Source organism: Giraffa tippelskirchi, chromosome 13, assembly GCF_054371585.1.
Source record: "Giraffa tippelskirchi isolate mGirTip1 chromosome 13, T2T-mGirTip1v1.2.pri, whole genome shotgun sequence".
NCBI lineage: Eukaryota > Metazoa > Chordata > Mammalia > Artiodactyla > Giraffidae > Giraffa > Giraffa tippelskirchi.
The window spans coordinates 95,043,090-95,058,948 of NC_137287.1; the positions used below are offsets into that span (position 1 = coordinate 95,043,090).

General features: G+C 45.3%; 1 protein-coding gene across 2 annotated transcripts in view; it reads right to left on the reverse strand.

The window, feature by feature from the left end:
* TGM6 (transglutaminase 6) overlaps positions 1 to 1,368 on the reverse strand; it is a 36,982-nt gene extending 35,614 nt beyond the window's left edge. Inside the window, exon 1 of one of the 2 annotated variants that reach the window (XM_081559064.1) lies at positions 1,252 to 1,368. The gene's annotated coding sequence lies outside the window, so the exon portion shown is untranslated. The remainder of the gene's footprint in view (positions 1 to 1,251) is intronic. The other variant, XM_081559063.1, reaches the window with a different exon arrangement.
* Between the last annotated feature and the right edge of the window lie 14,491 nt (positions 1,369 to 15,859).

The following is a 15,859-nucleotide window of genomic DNA, read 5'->3' on the forward strand; positions in this document are numbered from 1 at the left end:
CCTTCCAGACTTCCTTCCCTCTCCTGCCCTCCTTCTGTTCTCCATCCCACCTTCCTCTCTTAGCCTTCCTTCCCACACTGTATAGCAGTTAGGAGCCTGATTTCAGAGACACACAGTTGAGTTTAAATAAAGACTTTACCACTTGCCAGCTGTGTGACCTGAGGCAAGTGACTGACCCTTTCTGAACTTCAGTTTCCTGATGAAAATGGTGGTGATGATAATAGCTGCCTTCTTGGATGATGAGGATTAAATGAAATAATTCACACAGAATAATTAGAAAAGCATATATGAAGTACTCAGTAAATGTGCATGTTATTAATCATATTATTATTGTTATATTTGCACAAGAACTCCTGGCTGCCATTCCAGGGTTCTGATAATCAACGCAATTTTGAACCTTTCACTTATTGGCTATGTGACTCTGGATAAATTAGTAGACCTTTCTGAAGTACAGATTTCCTTACCTGAAAAGTGCCAATAACAATATTTTCCTCATATGATTTTGGGGGAGGATATGATTGGAGAAGGAAATGGCAACCCACTCCAGTGTTCTTGCCTGGAGAATCCCAGGGAGGGCAGAGCCTGGTGGGCTGCCGTCTATGGGGTTGCACAGAGTTGGACACGACTGAAGTGACTTAGCAGCAGCAGCAGCATGATTAAATAGGTTAATGGGGAAATGTATTACCTAAATCTGTAAATTCTGAGAGCGAAAGGAGAAGCCATTAATAAACACTCTAGGACAATAAGCTTCAGCCAGGTGAGTGGTCTACTTACTTATAAGGGACTTAGCACAGCGCTGGGTTCACAGTTACGAGATCTGTAGATGGGGTTTTATATCATCACCTCCTCCTTTCTCCCCCACCACTTTGGCCCTCTTCTCCCAATTACTGCACACATTGTTTTTCTTTTTTGTTCCCTCTTTACCTCTTGCTTAAATTACCTCATGTCCCCAAGAACCTGAGAACATTTTCAACTGTTAGACCCAACCCATTACTATGGAGAAATTGAGGGTCAGTGAGAGAAAGGATTTCCCTGTTGCATGGGGGTCAGCATGTCATTTCCCCTGCTCAAGAGCCATCAAACCCACAACCATTATGCTGGCATTCAAGACGCACCTACCACTCCCTCCCTTGCCAACCTCGCCTTCTGCTCCTTGGCTCAGTTGCTCACTAGCTGGCCTAAGAAAGAGTTCCACTTAGAGAGAAGGGTCCATGTGCAGAAGATTGCCTGCCAACCACAGCCCTAGCTCACCCCGGCTGTTTTTCCTCTTTCCCTTGGGTGACACCAAGCAGTTGATGATGCTCTGCTCCCTGGATCTCTGCTCCAGCCTGGGGATGGAACTCAGTGGGACTGAACCCAGGAGTCTCTGCTAAAGCCAGCAACATCTCCTATACTCTGGACTCCACATAATTGGTTTTTAATGGGTCCCATTATGACCCTATCCTTACTGTGCATTATGGGTGCCTGACCTTCACAGCTAAGTGATTAACTGAGGAGTTGCTGACCTCAGAAGCTGCTGACCTCTCTCTCATCAGTAGGCAGTGGCCCATCAACTCAAACCCGGTGTCCTAGACAGAGATAATCTCACATAGAATATCCTTAGAATTTCTGAGCCAAAAGATTATAGTAATTCAACAATGACAAAAAGGGTCCAATTTCATTTGCTAATCAACTGATCAACTGGTAGGGACTATCTGAAGAACCATGTTGAGAATTCTGCGGCCACATCCAGGCTCTTGTAGGGAAGAGCTCTGGCATCAGCTAGTGATGTCTGTCAGGGACAGCATGAAGGAGGGTGAGAGAAGGAGAGGCCTGCAGGCCACAGACTTTAGATCCAGATCTGAGATCTCAGTCTTTCACACACAGATTGCATAGTAGGGTTGGTCTACCACTCTCAGGAGCAGGTTCCCAAGAAACCAGAAGGACCCAGAAGACTAGGGAATTGAATTCAACCTACTAGTCAACTTATACACTAGGCATGATAGATCCAACCTTGATATTTTACAGGTGGAGAAATCAAGGTTCAGAGAGAGGAACGATCACCCAGCAAGTTAGTAATGAGCTTACATGGAGCTCCCCATCCCCGACTTTGCTCATACAAGGATCTTTTCTCAGCAATTAAACTTGGCCAGATTTAAGGCTGATAGATAGTATGCTAAATACTGAGGGAAGAGGGACCTCTAGGTGAGTCCCAAAATACAGATCCTGAAGGAAGCAAAGCCAGTATCTCTCATCCAGGACTAAAGGGAGAAGCCGCTCCAGTTCTTGAAACTGAAGCCTGGGGTAGCAAGGCCTGGTCATCAGAGAGCAGACCTTCCCAAGAGCCAGAAGGGCCCAGGATGCCAGTAATGTCCCCAGTTGCCAGGCAACAGTATGAAGAGGAAGTTCAAATATGATAAGAAAATTAAAATACCAGCCTTGAAAGTCAAAGAGTAAACAGGACTTGATTCATATAACTGTTACACAATACTGAACAATTGAAAATAGGAACATAGAAACATCTTTTAAAGACCTGTGAAAGTAGGATCCCTGCTTCTGCTGACCTGCTCATCACTGGAGCCCAGCTCCCAGCACAGAGTAGGTACAAAGTAATTATTAACTAAAAGACATATTCCTGAGGAAGGCAGGGAATTTACCTCTCACTGTACTGGGGCCCCAGGGGGAGGTATATTTTCTGAGTGTTATGTTGACAAGGCCCCACATGAGATACTGCTGGGCCTGTGAATACTTGGTCTCATCAGTTCCTCACTGCAGGCCTGTGAGATGATCTGAATTATAATACCCATTTTACAGATGAGAAAAGTGGAGGCACCAAGGGCAAATTCTCTTGTTCGCACTCATATTGCTCTTCTCACCTGGGCCAGCGCTGCGCTCGCCCTCAGCTCTCTGGAGTGGGGATTACAAGAGGATGCAGCCCATGGGTGCCTCACTCTCCTCACCCAGCCCACAACCCCCAGCTCTGCCCAGACATGTTTCTGGATCCTTGTAAGGTACACAGAGTGTGAGAAGATTTCAGACCTTCTACGCTTTCCTTTCTGCTCCCCCTCCTCCAATCAGTCCCACAGAATGTGTGGGGACCTGCCCCCAGTTCAGGAAGGACTTGCTGGCTGGATGGTTGGGACAGGCTCTTACTGTCTCTGGGTCTCTACCTCCTCATGAACATGAGAGAATAGCTCATGGACTGGGCAGCACCGTGGTGTTGAGAAGCAGTGACCCAAGTTTCTTCCCACAGACACCTGCTTCCCGAAAATCCTCTCATGGGCCTGGTGCCCCGAGGCCCCCAGGCCCTGCCCACTCACCTGCCATTACAAGGCTGCCCGACTCCTTGCCTCCTCTGCTTGGTGGTATGTGAACCGTCAGGACAGAGTTTTTGAGCAGCCAACCAGACCCACGTTAACAAGGCAAGCGTTGGGGCACTCCTAGGCAGGACAGTCAGAATTCAGAAGGAGGCGTGGCCCTGCTACTCTATCCGTGACACCTACGAGACACCTAATCACCCAGTAATTGCCTTGGTTTGCACCTAGAATTTGTCCAGTGTGGGAGGGGCTCCAGCTAAGAGGCTTCCAAATGCAAAGTCGAGAGCCAGACTGTGAGAGAAACAATCCCACAAGCCTGGGAACAAGTTTTATGGTCTGCTGTTCTTACAAGAAAACGGAGGCTCAGAGAGGGGGCCCTAAATGTACATGGCTACCAGTTGCAGAGCCGGAATGGGCCCAGGCCTCATGGCATCCAGTCCAGGGCAGTTTTCTCCCCTCCTGGTCAAGGAGAGAAGGTTCTGGAAACCACAGTTCTCTCTTGCGTGGGCTCCAGAGGCATCTACAGGAGCAGTGACCCACCATCCTCTCCCAGGGATGTGCCCCCACCACGCCACACCCTCCTGCACACCTGCACGTTCCCACCCGTAGGCTCAGCCTCCACAGAGGAGCCCTTAGGTTCAGAGGAATAAACTTTAGATCCAGCTGGCCCAGGTTTGAAGGCCAGCTGCTGCCCCTGGTCACTCTGACCCTGCAGAGGTGATCCCCCGAGTTTTAGCAACTTCTCTTTACCTGGTGACTAAGGAAATGAGAGGGGAAACTCTGGGGCAGGGCCTGGGTGCTTAGGGAGCCTGTCTCACTGGTCCCTGGCTCTTACAGTCACCCCTACTTTGGGAGCTGAACCATTCCTGAGCTTGTCTGGCCCTTCACTGTTGGGATCTCTGAGCTCTATAGTACAGAGGTGGGGGCATCATGCTTCCTGGGCTAAATCTACTCTGGGGATTGAAAGGAGACCCTCGGCCTGAGTTCTTGTGGGGTCTTCTATCCTTTGGACTCCTTGCAGGGCTTCCCTGTGACAACCCAACTGCCTGGAGTGGTGTCAACCTAGGCTTTTGGGAGGAAGTGAATAATAAAGAGGGGAGAGGCCCTCTGGTTCAAAGCAAGGCTAATTCATCAATTTTTGTGAGCTGGCTCCAGCCTGGAACTTAGAGACCTGACAGCCACTGGTGCCGCATGACCTTGGATAAGACCTCTCCATCTGAGAATGCTGTCTTCCCACCCTGTGAACTGAAAAGGACTTGGCTAAAGTATTCTCAAAGGCATTTCTAGCTCAAAGTCTAAGATTCTAGGGCCCAAAGACTCTAGACTTGTGTGGAATGAAATGGGGGAAATTTATTTTCAGGGGAGCTGCGAGGGGAGTTTCTCTTTGCTGGGGAGTGCCTTGAGAGGAGGCCCTGGGGCCATCAGAGGCTGGGTGGGGCGGGCCAGGGAGGAAAGAGGAAGTGGGAGGGGGTAGACTCCCTGAGATGGGCACGGAAGGGCAGGCGGTGGTCTATGCCATGCACCCTTGCTCCCCCTCCTTGCTCGTGTGATCGTCATTTGGGAAAGTGTATAAAAATCCCAAGATGTTTGATGTGGTTGGTTTTCTTACAGAAGTGGCCAAGTGGTTGTGTTCTGGCTGCTGGTTTGATGCAGACCAAACATCTTTATGGGCTCTTTGCAGGCTCACATGCCTTTAATTACTGACATCTGGCACCTGGCTCCTTCTCTCATGCCCTGCAGCCTGCTGCCTTGGGGGCTGGGCAGACCTGGGCCCCCCGAAGCTGTTCTTCTGCCTATATAGGGTCAGACTCCTCCCTGCTAATGACAGTCTCACTCAGGGCCCTTTTATCTTTCATCTTGGGTTTGCTTGCCTGGACTGGGGCTTCCAGAAGACCACAGGGCATTCCAAAATAGCCCCTTCAACAAGCCCAAACAATTCATAGTCAGATTTAGGGGAATGCAGCCTGGCGGTAGAGCCCTGGGATGACAGCCAGGAGACTGGGTTCTGTATTTTTGGGCCAAACTGGCTGTGTGTCCCACAGCAAGTCACTTACCTTCTCTGAGACTCTGTGTCCTCATCTATGAAATAAGAGTGTGAGCTGGATCTTATTGGTTCTAACATTCTCTGATTCTATATGATCAGACTAGAGAGGGCAGACAGGAGCCAAAGACTGGGAAAACTCAGGATACTCCAGTGTGTAGCATATAGTGCGTGTTTCACAAGTTAAAATCTGTGCTATGGAATAAATATGCTTTAAAATAATTTAATTATTTTTCTTGCTGTAAAGAAAACTATACTCATAGGAAATCCAAGCAACACAGAGGAAGAAGAAAGCATACATGCATATTGCCTCAAACGTATGTAAAGTAAATTTACATAAAACCCATTGTACAGAAAAGCTCATTTGTTACCTGCCCTTTATGCTTAACCATATAAATGATCATATGATGCTTTCTTTTCAAATCACAGTCTGCACAGGCACTGTCATCAGCAGTGGTGTCTCTTGTGTGAGTTTACATGATTTAGTTAACCCTCCCTAAATCGATGTGGATTTAGTTTGTTTCCAGTATTTTTGTCCTTGTAAAGAAACACAATACTATTTGTCCTGGTATTTGTGAGTGCTTCCTGTTTCAGTCTCCTTGACTGAAGACCATCTTTAGGGCTTTGGAGTTCCCTGTCCTCTCACCTGCTCCCAGCACCAAGCCCCAGATCTGGTGGAGAGGAGGTCCTGCCAAGTTGCCCTGTCCTTTTGGTGGTGGTAGTACAGAAAAACAGAAGCCTCTTGGTGGGCCTTGGAGAATGGGGAAGAGCTTTCTCCAGGAAGCGAAGCAGCTAGAGGACTAGGCAGGGCTCCTGCCCTTTGAGCAATAGTGGGTTATCCACATGCTTGAGGCCAGCAAAATGTGAGCACCAAAAGCAATTTAAAAAATAATTAAAAATTTAAAAAATCAAACTGATCACCTTGATAAAAATAATTTTGTTGGGTTTGTGATTTGCATGCATCTTAAAATTGGAGAAACTCTATTCAGATCTTCCCTGAATGAATAGAATTGGAGGAATTCTATTCAGAATCTATTCAGGGGCTTCCCTGGTGGCTCAATCAGTAAAGAATCTGCCTGCAATGCAAGAGACCTAGGTTCGATCCCTGGGTTGGAAAGATCCCCTGGAGGAGAGCATGGCAACCCACCCCAGTATTCTTGCTTGGAGAATCCTCATGGACAGAGGAGCCTGGCTGGCTGTAATCCATGGGGTCTCAAAGAGTCGGACGTGACTCAGCAACTAAGCACACACAGTTCAGACCAGTTATTCTCAAAAGAAGGTCCAGAGTTCCCAGGACTCCTTTGGCAAATCTGAGTGGTCAAAACTATTTTCGTAATATTAAAACTTTTGGGGGCCTATTTCACTCTCATTGTCCCATGAGTGTACAGTGTTTCCCAGAGGCTACATGATATTGCAAAAAATTGAATGCAAAAGCAGATATGACAATAGAGCCTTCTATTTAAAGAGATTTCCAAAAAGAGCAAAACAATGCTATTCTTACTATTATTTTTTTGAAAATTTAATTATTTTTCATAAATACATGTTATTTGTTTTAAGGTACAGTGAGCTTATTAGTTTTTAAATAAGTTAATTTCCAACTTGGTAACTATCCAGAAATATAACCCACATAAACAAGTGCTCTTTGAATTCTCAATAATTTTTAAGGGTATAAAGAGGTCCTGAGACCAAAATGTTGGAGAACTGCTGGACTAAAATATGGTTCCCCTCTAGGATTTCAGTTCTGTCCCTCAAGAGAAAAACCATAAACTGACAAATCAGAGAGGAGGGGCCTGAGGCCATGCCCTCAAGTACAGATGAGGCCATAGGACAGACGAGTCCAGGGGCAGCTGTGTTGTGCTTGGGGCAGCCCACAGAGCCCCCTCGTGCTGGGAATCCTCATTTCCAGAGCCCCGTGGCTCCAGCAAATACAGACAGGTGCTGCTCATGGATGAATCCAAAGATCTGAGCAGTTGGCTGGAAATAAGAGTCCCTGTGTGCTTAGGATAGAAGTTACCTCCACTGTCTTGGGAACTCATCCTCATAGGATCATGGGACAATGAGTCAGAGGGACCCACCAGGACTAGACCTGGACTGGTCTGGTGGCAAGCCATCCCTTCCCCTCTCTGGGCCTCTGCCAACCCAGACTGTAAAATGGAAGATGATTCTGTTCCCCTCCCACCACTGGGCGAACTCAATGGACAACTAAGACTGTGAAGCTCTAACTCATTGCTGCATCACCTCATCCTGAAAGCAATAACCATGGTGATGTAGACAGAGTTCAGACTCTGAGAAGGAAGTTCTTGCCTAGTAAGAAAGCAAGTTCCTCTTCTACTATCATCAGGAGACCTTGTTACTGCCTGCTGTGTGTGGACCAGCAGCTACAGGGCATACCAGGAGGTTAGAGGTGGCCTCATCTGGCCCTCAGTGTCCAGGCATTACCATGTTCATCCATCTGTACTTCTGTCTAACATCACTGAAACCACTAGGTGTTGTTTCAGGGGGCTCCAAGGAACATCAGTCCTTTATGTTTCAGTGAAGAAAGAATTCAGCAAGAAGCAAAGAGTAATTAGTTAGAATAGGGCACTTGTGAGGCTTACAAGTGGGCGGGTGAGAGGGTGCCTTACCCCGAGAACTTAGTGGACTATAGTTTTATAATCAAAGGAAAAGTGAGGAGGGGGAAAAAACCACTTTCTTCTTGATCGTTGAGTAGATGTCATACTTCCAACATCAGCTCCTCCTCCAGGTTAGGCAGAGGAGCTTTTTTGTCCTTACGTGTCAAACCAGGACTGTCATGGCTCTATGGAAAAATTATTTCAGGTCTCAGTATAATGAGCATCTTTTATTTTGAAATATCATCTTTTTATAAATTATTATTTTATGCATGCAGAGAGCAGGTCCAGGGATGATTCAGTTCCTGAGCTCACTGGGCAGGATGTAGGTCTCAGGCCACCATTTTATTGTTTTGTTATGTCTCAGGCTTCTGTTGCATGGTTTTTTTGCTAAGCAAGCCTGCTAGGTTTTGTGGATAAGTAAACCTGCTTTCTTGAGTAATCATTAACTTACAGGGGTTGCCGATATTTTTTTTCTACTTACAATCCCCTAGTGGGATTAACTATTTAATTATCTGCTTTGTTCCTTTACTCTGTTTCTGTCATCATCAGGAGCTAGAAGCTGCTATGAAGGTATTCAGAGCTCACTGTGTTCTTGCTTTGGGTGCTCATGATCCACTCATGATTAATTTTTCATTCATTCACTCCTTCCAAATTAGTTTGACAAAAACTTGCTCATTCCCACCAAAGGGCAAATCACTGTGAAGTCTCCAGAGATATCTGTGGTTGCTGCATTTTTTCTATCAATGTCTAGATAACAACTGATTTTAGCTTCTCCCCTTGGTTCACATTGATTCACTCATTCTGTAATGGGGACAGTGTTTTGAAGTATTTTGATCTGTATTTCCTGTAAATTACGTTGCCTGGAACTCATCATCCACCAAAGCCAAAGATGGAGGAGGATGAGGACAATGGGCTAATGTTCAGCATTGGCTGCCTGATTGAGTGTTCTGGTTTCTGTTTGTTTTGTCCCTCACAAGACAATGGTTTTCTGGCTTTGCTGGAAAAGGGTTTAATTAACCCTAAACTCACATTAAGAAGAGCCAGACCTAATGGATTTTACCCTCAAGGTTACTATAAGCCAAGGCCAGAGATCTTTGGATGCACCATCTAAGGGAAGATCTTTCCATCCAGGAAGGGAAAGAAACCAACTTCTGCTGATTGTGAGAGGAGGAAGGGGGATCAAACGAGATGAAGCAGACAGATTTATCCACCTGACTTCACCTCTCTGGACCAAGTTTCCAGAGAGGCAGGACGGCAGGTGGGGAAGTGTTGGTAGCTCCTACTTTGAGGGAAAAGCCAGAATTAAAAAGGGTTTTGCCAACTAACCTTTGATGGGAAAAGATCAGAATAGTGGTTGCCTTTGGGGTGAATTTTTGATAGGGGTTGACTTAGAAGGGTCTGGAAGGAATTTTCTACTGTGATGGGTTGATTGAGACAGTTGATTGGGAGTCTCAGGTGTTTGTTAAACTTCAATAAATGTACACTTAGGACTTACATATTTTGTTGTATGTAAACTTAATATCCAAGAAAAAAGCTGTAAGTAAATTTCAAGCTCTAGTTAATGATAGGCACACTAAAGTGTTTAGAGAGAAGTGCATCACCAAAAAATGATATGGATGGGCAGATGTGTGCAAAACAAATATAGTAAAATGTTAAAGGAGAATCTAGGGGATGGTATACAGTACTTAATAAACAATTCTTTTAACTTTACTGCATGTTTGACAATTTTCATGAAAAATTGAAAAAGGGTTTTTGCTTCATGTGATATCACCTGGTGTAGCTGCTAAACCCCTTTTGAATGCCCTTGATGTGTTTTGTGAATTTCCAGGCTTGAATCCCAATATCCAAATGTAGGACACAAAAAACTGAAAGCCCAGCCTCCTTTGCAGCTAGGATACCAGCCTGAGGCCTTTATGCATCAAATTACACCCAGACTGTAGCTTGGAAGTGTGCAGTTTGATGACACTGACTCCTCACACAACCTATGTTTATTGGCATGGGTCGTGACAGGGACCAGCTTCTGTGGTGATTGTATTTTTCCAGACACTGCCAAGATGAGTTCCTGCCCCAAAGGTGCTATTGGCAGGGTGAGGAGGTGGGAGCATCAGTAGCAACTATGGTTTCCTTTTGTGAGGCTAGTTGTGAGGTTCCAGACATTATTCCTGGAAGCTGAATACCTCTGATGATTCTGTGGGTCCTCCTTGTACTTTTAATAAACTCATTTTCTGCTGAAAATAGCAGCTGCAGAAAGAGGATGCCTGAGAGGCAGGCCTGAAACAACCCTGTTTTATATATATCAGGTAGGGATCCAGATGTTCCCACATGTCTCAGGAAGTGGAGATGCTGAAAGGGCCCATGGAGGAGGTCTTCTGGTTACCTGTCTGGCATGTGAGGAGCTTTGCAGTGCTCATGATGTCTTTACAAAAAGTAAACAACCAAAAATCAACAACTCTACTTAGATCCAATAGAGAAATGAAGTTACAGGCCAAACTGCTGCCCCTTCAAGTTCAAGGGACAGACAAGCAGATACAGAGAATGACAATTTACTGGAACAGAAACCTACCAGCAGAAACCATGGCAACCAATCCTGGAATAGAAAAACCTAAACTGTGATTGATGAACTGCTGGAGGCTCAGTGTGGATACGAGAAGGCAATGGCACCCCACTCCAGTACTCTTGCCTGGAGAATCCCAGGGACGGCGGAGCCTGGTGGGCTGCCGTCTATAGGGTCACACAGAGTCGGACACGACTGAAGTGACTTAGCAGCAGCAGCAGCAGTGTGGATAAGGTTTAGAGACACAAACTCCAAGAGGCTCAGTCACAGAGAGGACTATGCACTTTTGTGAGTTTTACCTTTAGGAGCCCCACTAGGTTCCCACAGTGAATAACGGAGGAAAAAACCTCCCACGTTTCAGGCAGAGAGGAAAAGGAACCATTATGAAACATACCCTAGCTTTTCATCCTTAACAAGGCTTGTCTGTAAGATAAATTGTTTCATTAGATGCTAACCTACTAGATAAGAACCTAACTGATCTGGGGCAAGGGAAATACCCAACTCCAGCCCACCCTAGCCATCCTGACTAAAGGGGTGGGGGAGAGACTGAGATGTGCTTGTGAAGGTCACAACCCAGAAACGCAGGCTTACTAAAAGAGTGAGACCTAATCAAAAGATAATAGAATGCTTCCCCACCCCTTCAGCTTTATTTATATCAATAAAGGTGTATTTTACCAGAATTCTTTTTAACCAGTCCAACTTTCAACAAAAAATTGTACGGCATACTAAAAGGTAAAAACACAGTTTTTGAGATAGCAAACGTCATAACCAGACTCAGATATGACACGGATTTTGGAATTATAAGACTGAGAATTTAAAATAACTAAGATTAATATGCTAAGGGTCCTAATGGAAAAAGTAGACAATAAGCAAGAACAGATGGATAATGTAAGCTGCTGCTGCTGCTAAGTCGCTTCAGTCGTGTCCGACTCTGTGCAACCCCATTGACGGCAGCCCACCAGGCTCCCCCGTCCCTGGGATTATCAAGGCAAGAATACTGGAGTGGGTTGCCATTACCTTCTCCAATGCATGAAAGTGAAAAGTGAAAATGAAGTTGCTCAGTCGTGTCCAACTCCTAGCGACCCCACAGACTGTAACCTACCAGGCTCCTCTGTCCATGGGATTTTCCAGGCAAGAGTGCTGGAGTGGGGTGCCATTGCCTTCTCCATAATGTAAGCAGAGGGATGGAAATCCTAACAAAGAATCAAAAAGAAATGTTAGAAACACTATAACAGAAATGAAGAATGCCTTTGAGGGCTCATTAGTAGACTAGACACAGCTGAGGAAAGAATCAGTGAGCTCGAGGTTAAGTCAACGGAAACTCCCAAAACGGAATAACAAAGAGAAAAAAAAGTGAAAAAAGAAAAGAACAGAATATGCAAGAATTATGGGACAATTACAAAAGGTGTAACATATGCACGAAGGGAATGTCAGAATACCAGAAAGAGGAAAAGGAACAGAAGAAATATTTGAAGCAATAATAAGTGAGAATATCTGAAGCTCCAAGGGCACCAAGTAGGCTAAGTAAAAGGGCTGATTGAACTGAGGTGGCCTGGGACTGAGACAGAAGCTGCAGAAAGCAAGAACTTCTAATTGAAGGCACACGGTTGGAACCACAGCCTCCAGTCCTGGGAGCCAGCCTCATTCCCAGAAGGCCAGATGCGGTCAGGGACACATCAGCTGTCACCAGTAAAGACTTATCAGGTCAGATAAATCTCTCTATAGCAGAGAACTCCCTGGTGTAAGCCCCCATCCCAGGGCTCCCAGACACAGTCCTAGAGAGGAACAGGAAGAGGAGAAAGAGATCCGAGAGACTGAGCATTTGTCCTGCAGGGGCTGGATCATTACTGTAGGTCACATGCTCTGGAATTGTCTAAGGTATGGCTGATCCAAGTTTAAAATGTGTTGTTCCTGGGATTCAGCAGGACCAGGGCTCATGAAGATTCGATCAATGATAGAAAATTTAAAAGCCATATTTTCTTATCTTTTGAGAAATTGTAATAGCCACCATTTACTGTGTGCCACTGCTCTACTCTGCTTCTTATAGATCATTTGGCACGTGTTGTCCTCATTTTGCAGAAGAGGAATCTGAGGCTTGGAAAGGATACACATTTCTTAGGGTCACAAATCTAAATATTGGTGGAATCAAAATTTGAACCTGTGTAGCCTGAGTTTGGAGCCTATATTCTAAATATGGTGTTACACAGTGAATTAGCTTTCCAACCTCACTGAAATTCTTCCATTTCCTTATTTCTGCAATAAAAAGCAAGTGCTATTTGTTGGGAAAGGAACAGGTATAGCTGGAATACAGGAATACAGGAATACAAGGAGGTAGCCATGCTCTTGCCTCTCTGGTCCAGTCATCATTGTTTAAGATTTCTCTCTTTCTCTTGCCAGCCACCAAACATATACTAGGTCTCGTGTCAGGAAAGACATTGTGGAAGGTTGAGTTAGACACACTCCTGCCACCAGATGTTATATAGTTCAGAATCCCTTAATTCACGCACTCATTCTGAGACAAGCTGGGACCTGGGACCCGGGACCCTGTGCTGCAGTGCTAGCAGCAAAATGCAAAGAAATTATAAGGGACTAAAAATAACTGCATGCATGCAGAGTTGGGGCAAATTATGGACCACAAGATAAGAAAGACCAAAAAAACCCAACTGCTACTTCTGAAGAATCCAGAGCAAAAGCACAGTGATGGGAGCAAAAGCAGGGTACTGTACATGACCCGTGAACACAACGCTGCCAAAGCAGTGGGAAGACCACTTAAGCCACCCCTCTGGCCTGACCCCTACCTTCATCTCATGTAAGGTACCAGCTTGCCCCCACCCTGGGGAGTGAGCAAGCAAAGGAAGCTGTTGCTTGTTCTCATTCCCCTCTGCTGCAGCAGGGGCCCCAGTGAAACCTTACCTGAATTTGTCTGGCCTCTTATCAATTTCTGTTGATTAAGGAGGCCAAGTAGGCTTCCCTGGTGGCTTAGATGGTAAAGAATCTGCCTTCAATGTGGGAGACTTGGGTTCGATCCCTGGGTTGGAAAGATCCCTTGGAGAAGGGAAAGGCAACCCACTCCAGTATTCTTGCCTGGACAATTCCTTGCAGAGAGGAGCCTGGCCAGCTAAAGTCCATGGGATCACAAAGAGTCAGACACAACTGAGTGACTAACACACACACACAAGGAGGCCAAGAACAACTCAATCATTTATAAAATGCTTACTAATACCTGCTCTTGGCAAAGTGATAATGAAGGTCTGGGGAGGTGGGGGAGATAAAAATGAGTAAGACATACTATCCAGCCTTGAAGAAACTCAGTGTTTATAAGAAAGAGAAAACAAGTAAATAAAATAATTATGGACATGGTAGAAATGGATAATTCCTAAGAAGTACATAAACAGATGGCAGAAAGTGAAGAAGAACTGAAGAGTCTCTTGATGAAAGTGAAAGAGGAGAGTGAAAAAGTTGGCTTAAAGCTCAACGTTCAGAAAACTAAGATCATGGCATCTGGTCCCATCACTTCATGGCAAATAGATGGGGAAACAGTGGAAACAGTGGCTGACTTTATTTTTCTGGGCTCCAAAATCACTGCAGATGGTGATTGCAGCCATGAAATTAAAAGACGCTTACTCCTTGGAAGGAAAGTTATGACCAACCTAGATAGCATATTGAAAAGCAGAGACATTACTTTGTCAACAAAGGTCCATCTAGTCAAGGCTATGGTTTTTCCAGTGGTCACGTATGGATGTGAGAGTTGGACTATAAAGAAAACTGAGCGCTGAAGAATTGATGCTTTTGAACTGTGGTGTTGGAGAAGACTCTTGACAGTCCGTTGGACTGCAAGGAGCTCCAAAGAGTCCATCCTAAAGGAAATAAGTCCTAAATATTCATTGGAAGGACTGATGCTGAAGCTGAAACTCCAATACTTTGGCCACCTGATGCGAAGAGCCGACTCATTTGAAAAGACCCTGATGCTGGGAAAGATTGAGGGCAGGAGGAGAAGGGGACGACAGAGGATGAGATGGTTGGATGGCATCACCGACTCAATGGACATGGGTTTGGGTGGACTCCGAGAGTTGGTGATGGACAGGGAGGCCTGGCGTGCTGCGGTTCATGGGGTTGCAAAGAGTTGGACACGACTGAGCAACTGAACTGAACTGAACATAAACAGAAAATGTGTTAGCTCAGAGGTGAGAGAGGCCATTACCAGTAAAAGTTTCTTGGGAAACAGAAAAAAAGCAATTTAATTCTATTGGGAAAATTATGTTCTTTTTGTGAATCCTTAAGTGCTTTTTTTAAAAAAATTAAATCTCAAATCTAAAATACTCTTGCACCTAACTTCCCACTTTCCTGTCCTGAAGCATTCTTCAAGCTCTCAAGGAGATGAAAACAGAAGATGATGAAACAATTAAAAGTGATAGTCTTTTGGCTCTGACTACATTCAGGCCAGCACAACCTGGATGGTTCTCAGACCAGTAACTTCAGAAAGCCAGACATGAATTCTCCTCTCAAAACCTTATTGAGAACTCTGCGGAACAAAAAAGTGTGAGGGGGGACTTCCAGGTAAGTATGTTAAGAGTGAATATATACAGTCATTTCCTGAAACCCCACCAAAATGGCAGGAAGGAATTACTATGCAAAAATCATAACGCACAAGGATGGGATAACTAAGGTGAAGGTCACAGCAGCAAACCTTCAAAATCTAAATAACAGAAAGAAGAACGGCAACTTACTAGCAGATTTGAAAAAAAGAAAACTTATTCCTTACCTGGCAATAGGGAAAGCCAGGCAGTGGAAGAAACCAACCCAACAGTCATTGTGGAGTTTCCCAAAGACTCCAGAACTGACAGCACCAGGCACCTCTGTAAATGAAGGTTGGAGTTGGAGATGCGGGCTTATGGTAATAAAGTAAGAATTGGTTGAAAATCTGTTTATGAAGCAGTCAGCCCCAGGTCCCTCTCTCACTCTGTGAGCTGAATGATTTCTCCTTCCCTTTGCCAGAAAATCTTTACTCCCTGCATAGAATACAACAGGGACTGGCACACAGCATGCACATTTGAGGTCTAGGGTCCTGCACTGAAGCTAAGGGTACTGAGGGGATGTTTCCATACTAGATGTTGAGATGTTGAGATGCTGGCCCATCCCACCTCTACCTTCTTCTCACACTTTCTACCTATGATGCTGGCAGCTGGGAGGAAGCACTTCTCACAAGGCTGACCAGCTCAAAAGACCTAAAAATACTGAGTTGGAGTTTCCCCAGTGAAACAGGCCTAAGTAGTCATCCTATGACACTTGGTCCACAAGCTTCACTCACCCTCTTGGAGCTTCCCATCAGCAATCACCACTTCAGTTCCCACTCTTT